The 7,845-nt window shown below is 33.8% G+C and overlaps 1 long non-coding RNA gene across 1 annotated transcript; it reads left to right on the top strand.

Annotated features, from left to right (window-relative positions):
• The first annotated feature begins 2,273 nt into the window (after positions 1-2,273).
• Positions 2,274-6,362, top strand: LOC109133781 (uncharacterized). Its single transcript, XR_002038967.3, has 2 exons — positions 2,274-2,821; positions 5,452-6,362. It is a non-coding gene; the product is annotated as an uncharacterized LOC109133781 (long non-coding RNA).
• The last annotated feature ends 1,483 nt before the right edge of the window (positions 6,363-7,845 follow it).

Below are 7,845 nucleotides of genomic sequence, written 5' to 3'. Positions count from 1 at the left end.
TATACATTTTTGAAGTGATAAGTTTGATTAAATTTACTGATATGATATTTTTTTATTATATATATATATATATATATATATATATATATATATATATAAACATCTAAGGTTAACTGTATTGTGGACATAATCAAAGTTGTAGCTTGGGATCGATTTTATTTTATGAAGGTTCGTGCGAGGATCTCTTGATTAGGAAAAATTTTCAAGGGAAATTAGGATTTTTACTTGAGGAATTAGCTAGAAAGTAAGTAGCCCAATTGCAGTCATGAAAATTTTGAGTTTAAAAGTTGAAGTACGTTATAATGTGACGTGAACTAGTATTTGATGTTATAGTTTTTGCTGAACAACGAATTATGGCTTTTAAGTGAAGCATTAATTTAAGAAGTTAGATAAATTATTAGCTTGAAGGAATAAGGATGTGCCATTTGGAGATATAATAACTACTTGGAGTATAACTAGGAAGTAAACATTTGGACGTCGAAATAAATTTTGAGAAGTTCTTAACTATTAAGGTCATTATATTTTAAAGATTTTGGACGAGACATCTTGTATATGGAGAACTAGGTATAACACTTTGTGACAATGATAACTACCTTAGTATGGTTATTCAGATAAGTTTGGGAATGTGTAATAGATAATTGTGAGTGCTCAGGTTCATATGAAAGATGACACGTTGCGATAAATGGGGAGAAAATTGAAGTTGGGATAAACAGTAAACGCTATTTGGGTTTGACAAAGCGAGCAATGAACCCTGCGCATATCAGGTAAATGTATAATTAGGTTGGAAATATGTTACGACCCTGTTAAGAAAATAGATGCTTAGCTTTGGGATAGTGATACTCAAACAAGTTTAATAAGACGGCTGAAATTAAGGTTATGTGGATAAGAAATAGAAAATTTGAGGTTTTAGGAATAAATTACTAGATGATACTATTATAATTTTGATGATTTCAAAAATCTGACAAAGTTCATGCTATAAAATGATGGATAGTGAAAAAATAAAAGACCTACAGATGTGTGCAAGGAATAGTTAAGCCAGGGAGGATTATAAACTAAGGACAAGTTTGGTTAAATTCTATGGGCTAAGGATTTTTAGGGAAATTAGGTGAACCAAGTAACAACTTGTGTTAATGACGGAAATTGATTTTTGGGAATTTGACATATCTTTAGCATGGTGAAGTTGGTTTTGAGATTATGTGACTAAAAGATATAAAGACTTAAATGAGGAACAAAATTGTGATAATGAAGATAGTACATGAACCTAAACTATTATTTGAATGATGAATGACCTTATTGGATAAAAATCATTGGTGCATATGTTGGAGGAAGAAAGAAAGTATAACAAAATCACTTGTAAGGAGTGCTTACCTTACCAACCCTATCTCGAGATATTCTCAAAGCCATCAAATTCAATGATATTCTTGAGTAAGGCTATAATACTAGTTCTGATTAGTGATAAGTCGTTAATAATTGAATTTTTAGATATAAGTTTGATGCCTTGGAAATATTGATAAAATCATATGTAAATACGTACATATGCTTTAGATCATAATAAAAAGATGAGTAACTTAGTACGAATGAATATTTTTCCGTGACCAAATAAATGTGTTGTGCAAGGTTTTGAAAATTTAATCTGCCGATTAATTGTATTATGAATTATGAGATTTCATGCCTGAATTTAGCATTTACTATGTAAAAAAAATGTATGCACTTTATTTTGTTTTACCAAGTTTCGAGGCTGAAACTTTTTCTAAGGGGGAAAGGATGTAATATCCCGAAAATTTAAACCTCCCTAAACTAATTAATAATAATTAGTGATTAAAATTTTCCTTTAATTATAAGGTATGACTAAATTTTGTTACTCTATACCCAAGTAAAGTAATAATTAATTCGTAAAATATATGTTTCTAATAATAATAACAAGGTATGTTAGATTAAACAATAAAATTAATCAAAGTAAGAAAACAAAAAATAATAAACCAATTAGATACTAGAACTAATTCTAATCCAATAATAGAACAAATTAGTGGTATTAGGAATAGAAAGGAAAATAAAACGAGAAAATAAAATAAAAGAGAAAAGAAAAGAAAAAAGAAAGAAAAAGGAAAACATCAAAATAAATTTCTGTTCAACCCATCCCCATTTTCTTTCTTCAAAAACCAACCCAAGTACCGACAAGGAGTTTTAACTCCACCCATGAATTTTATTCACAAACAACTCTTCTGCAAAAAAACTTCAATTCAAATCAAACCCACCAAAAATCTAATAATCAAACCCACCCAAATTTCAGTTTTCTTCATCAAATCAACCCATCCAAATTCGGAAAATTCAACCCCCAATAGTGCCTATAAATACCCATTATTTCCTCCCTCAATTCACCACCACCACCAATCCACTGTCTTTGCCGGAAAATTTTCATCCTCGCCGGAAAAACGCCTCCAAAACCACCCCCAAAACCTCTGTTATTTTTGCCCCTCACCACCCCTCTCTCTCCCCTCTATTTTCGTTCAACCACAACAGCACCTTCGCGGCTGCCACCGCCACCCTCCTTTCACCCAAATCGACCTCCACCCTCTGGCCACCAGCGTGCGCCCTCGACCGACGAACCACCTCTCTCTTTCGCTGGACCTTATTCTCTCCCTCTCGCCCAGTTCATTCTTCCCTCTCCCCTGCTTGGTCTGCTGCGCGCACCGCCAGACCACCGCCGTGCCTCTACCGCCATTTTGTCCCTCGCCTCGCCGTCCAGACGTCGGAGCCCGACCTACTCCCAACCGACCTCCCTCGTCTGCTCTCTCTTTTCACGTGTGCTCAGTTGGAGCAGGTATAAAAATACCTCCCTTCTGTTGTTTTAAATATTTGATTGAAGTAGTTGAGCCAAAAACACCTATTGATTTCTCATAATGTTAGGCCCAAAATTCTAGTTTTAATTTTAGTTAAACTAATTAACTGAATTCATATATTTAACTTATTGAGCTTAGAATTTATATTGTGTTTTATGATTGGACTAATTTTATAAATCAGTAAATAAAAGTGATCAAGTAAGATGGCTTAATAGTTATTCAAATTAATGTTGATAAATTCTTTACCTAGTATCTAAAACATAATAAACAACTCACTATATATTATATAATACTTGAGATTTGATGATTAAATAAGGATAATACTTAATAGCTATGTTGCTCAGACACGGATACGGGTGTCGTGTCCAGGTAGGGATCGGAGGATCCGACACTCTAGTCCCAAAATTTGAGGGATACGGCGATACGGTCAAAAGAGTGTCTTGACCAATTTTCTAGACACGGGTATCTGAAAAGTGTCGGAGAAAATTTGATACTTGAGATGTTTTTCAAAAAATACATTTATTTTGAAATTGAAAATTAAAATAAATAATAAAGAGTAACAAGTTTTTTAGTACGAGATAGCATAAAAAAAATACTTTAGTTATATAAACTTGTGTTCAATTAGCGTATCTCTAATATAATGTTACTTATGCCAGTAAAAAAAAATATATAATGTTACTTATTAGTTATGACAGCTTTTTTTTTAAAGGCCTAACTATACCTAGCCCACTTTAATGCTTTCTTTAAAACCCTAGTTGGTAAAACTTTAAGAAAAAATAAAAAAGAAAAAATAAATAAAGAAAAGGGGGAGGGGCACACCCACGTAAACTGACTGGATTAAATGAAAAAAAAGAGAGGAAGACAGAGAAAGAAAATGTCGGGGGCTAGGGAAAGAAAGAGAAACTGCCGACCGCCGCCGACCGCCGCCGACTGCCGTTGCCGGAGATCTGACAACACCATCTGGCTCGGAATTCTTGCTAGAACCAAAGCCCCATGGTAATTTGTCCTAGTATATGCATTTTCCTCTTCAATTTCCAGATCTAGGTTTTCGAATCAACCCTAGATCTGTGATTTTTCATCTTCTTTTCTTTCCTCCTCTCTCTCTCGGTTCCTCTAGTGTCGACCCTTGAAGAGTATATTCGACACTTACTCTGACACGGGACTCGACACCTTTTCCAGGCGTGTCGCGCGTCGTGTCGCGTGTCGTGTCGAGTCGATACGCGATACTCCGGCCTGGAGAGGGTGTCGGAGTAACATAGCTTAATAGTGTATTTCATATAACTCTAATATATCGACTTTAGATTAATATTAATTAAGTATAGTTTACTTGTTAAATTTATATATATAATAAAGTAGCAGACACTTATGTATAGAGTTCAGATTTCAAGAATTAAAGTGTCATATTACAAGGTCCATAAGTACAAGTTATTAAACTTGAGTCACGAACCATGACACCAAAGACCATTGTTTTAATTTATAAAATGACAAATATGTTTAAAGGCCCCTATGACTAGTGGAACGAAGTTTCAAACTAAAGGTTTACAAAAGTATAACATGATCTTAATGTTCAATTTATAAAATATGAAAACGGCTATAACAAGACGTTCATACTCACAAATCATGAACTACAGCTTAAGCGCTAAGTTGTTAAGTAGAAAGAATTCCTTTGGCTTTTATCAACCACTAAAGATCTCAATATATTGAACTCCTAAGTACCTCCTACAATGGGCACATGATGGAAACGGATCAAGAAACTCAAATTTTAGAATAAAGTATTAACAATCTTTTTATTAATCCCTGAATTGATTAGATTAAAAAGGAAGAGATATTACAAGCCTCCCCCGGCTTTCAAGGTTATTAAGCAGGAATCGAGGGAACATCTATTGCTAACACCCAATCCCCTTCGAAATGTGTTATGAAATGATGTTTATAATTATGTTAAGGATTTTGCAATGTGATTCTTATATGGATTGTGGGATTAAATTGTTTTTGAATGATTTTTGTAAATGATGATCTTATGAGTTATTAATGCTCAAGTATGATTCATGAAAGATATATGGCTTATGCTGATGAATGCAAAACAAACAAAACATGATAAATAAAAGTGAAAGAGCATCTGGCAGTATAATGTTACGCTTATCTATTATGGTCGTGCACGTACCTTCGCACCCGCCGTACACCCGAAAAGGGAGCTGGGCTCCTTGAGGGGTACCGCATGCTATTTTGGTGCGAGCGGTGTATCCAAAAAGGGAGCGGGCTCCTTGAGGATCATCGCATGGTGGTGTATCATGGGCTCCTTGAGGATCATCACATGGTGGTGTACCCAAAAAGGGAGTTGGGCTCCTTGAGGGTCATCACATGGTGGGAGACGTCCCACATGTCTATATTCGCCAGTTACCATGCTAAAAGATGAAAAGATAATGGGAACTTATAAAGTATCAATATGCTATTTATAATTGTTTACTTTGCTATTATTTCATTACGAATTATAAATATGTTTTACTATATTCTCTTCTCCCTGTTTGCAAATAAAATGAATTGAAATGAATTCTACGTTTTAGGGTAGTATGTTACTGAGCTTCGGCTCATGATGTTTTGTTTTATGTTTTAGGTATGAGCATAGCCATTGCAAGAGCGTTGTTAATAAGGAACGTGTTCAAGGGAAATTGTGCAATATCTTGTATTAGAGAAATTATTATTATTTGAGTCAAGTATTTATGTATAATTATCAAGGACTATTTAGGGTTGCATTGTATCAGTGTGCCATGTCCCACAGGCTTAAATTCCCTTTCCGCTGCTAAGTATAAGAAATTGTGTTTAGTTAAGGTTATGAATTTTCGGGGCGTTACAGTTGGTCAATGGGAAGATAGATTTTGAGAGGGAAGAAACACCTTTCAAGGTTAAGGTGGGTAGTAAGAGGAAGATGGGTGAAGAGGGAGTTCCAAGTGGGTCTGTGAGGAAGAGTCAGAGGTTAGCTGGGTCCAAGTCTCTGAAGGAGCAGGATCAAGGTGAAACAGTGTTTATTCACCTAGACTCGGATCCAGTTCCTTCTACTGCTGTGGATTTTCCGTTGCTGTCTACTACTGGGCTCAACAAGTTACTTCGGGAAATTCAAGACTCATTGACCCTTCTGCACGCCAGGATCAATGTCATAGAGACCACTGTCTCTGTACTGGATTCTCAGCGGCAACAACAAATGATCGATATCAAGAATGCTGATACGGGGATCAGGAACAAGGTGGACAGAGGCGGATCTATGTGAGGACTTGAGTGGCACGTGCCCCACCAAAAATATCAAAATTCTGTTTTTTAAGTCTGACTGTATTTCTGGGTAAAGTAAATTTAGCGTCCTTTTTTATTACAAATTGAGCTCTGTGCCAGTGGTTGATGCGTTTGGGGTAAAGTAATTATGTTACTCAAGTCCTGTGTTCGAATTTGTATTCTAGCAGCAACTTCTTTAATTGTTTGTCTTTTCATTTTTTAGATGTTGCATCATAAATTTTTCTCTTTTTCCTTTTGTTACTCTTCCTTTTTTTAGTTTTAGTTATTTTCTTTCACTTCACAATTGTCAAAGTTGTCATCTCTTATAATTTTATATCAAATTCAAAATTTGTAACTATGATTTTTTTTAAAAAAAGTCTCGCTTATTTTACAAAAAATTGTAATATTTGGTTTTGTAAGCTTTTTATATGGAGTATTTGCTCTTAGTAAAGATTTTTGAAATAATAGTAGTACTCTATATAGAAACAAATACGGTTATCTGAGATGCGTCGGATTTGTCTCAATATATGACATTAGATATATATATCACTTTGTATAAATTTTTGTACAAATAATTAATATTAATGGTTAAAGCTGTAGGTTGGAGATGTGAAAACATGAATGTTACTTTTATTGGTTAAAAATGAAAGGAGCGTCAAAATAACAAAATTTTAGATGGTTTTCAAAAACAGTGCCCCACCAAATTAAAAATGCTGGATCTGCCCCTGAAGGTGGATGGTGTGCTCTCCAAAATTGACTTAGTGCTCTCCTCTCTCTTCAAATGCTCCAAGCCCTAACTTCCTTTAACTTTGAAACAATTGAACAAGTTTTTTTTGTGGCTGTAATTATTAAACAATTTCTTTTGGATCTCTCTTCTTGTGTCTGAGACACATGAAGCACTTTTAATTTCTTTTTATTTTCTTCACTTTCTCTGCTTTGCTCTGCATATTGCTTAAAATCTGTTGTCGGTATTGTTGCTTTCTGCATGCTTTTTTTTTTGTTTGGATGGCTAATATTATAAGATCTATGTTTGAGCAACTTGCTTGATGCCTAGACTGTTGACTCTCTAGTGCTGCAGGTTCATTACTTGGTTTTGATAATGAAAAAGGGGGAAGATCTATTGTTGTATATAAAAAAAAATTCTTAGTTCCTATGCACGTTTTTCTCATCCCTGTTCCCAGTCAAGCCTGATCCTGTTCTCAGTTTTAGTTGAGTTTACTTGAGTCTAGTTTGTGTGTTATTTTTTTGTGTGTGTTATTTTTTAGTTTATATATTTTTTTTAAACATAAAAACATAAAAAAAAAATTTCCAATTATTTGTCATAATCAAAAAGGGGGAATATTGTTGTTTCAATATTTTGATAATGACAAATAATTAACTTTGTTTAATATTAGTTTCAGTTTTATTCGTATGTTCCTAGTTTATTTTGTTAGATTTAATCACTTGTGTTTTAACTTAGTTTATAGTTTAGATTTATTCTTTTAGTTTAAATTAATGTATTTATTTTAGATATCACAAATAATATGTTAAATAACTTATGGAGAATTGATTAGGAGATTAATCAAAAATTAAGTTGTTAAACTTTATTTGTGACAAAATTGTTTATATTATGGAGGTAAAAATTATGATATTTTGTGATTCCATAATATTCTGTGAAGTTAGTTTATGTGCAGCGCTTTTGGATAAAATCTGTAAAAAGGAGCCACCAAAACTAACCTAAAAACAGCGCCTAAGAAGGATGAGT

The sequence above is a fragment of the Beta vulgaris genome, chromosome 8 (genome assembly GCF_026745355.1).
Source record: "Beta vulgaris subsp. vulgaris cultivar EL10 chromosome 8, EL10.2, whole genome shotgun sequence".
In the NCBI taxonomy this organism is placed as follows: domain Eukaryota; kingdom Viridiplantae; phylum Streptophyta; class Magnoliopsida; order Caryophyllales; family Amaranthaceae; genus Beta; species Beta vulgaris.
The sequence above is the reverse complement of the archived record's forward strand: the minus strand, read 5'-3'. Positions and strand labels throughout refer to the sequence as shown.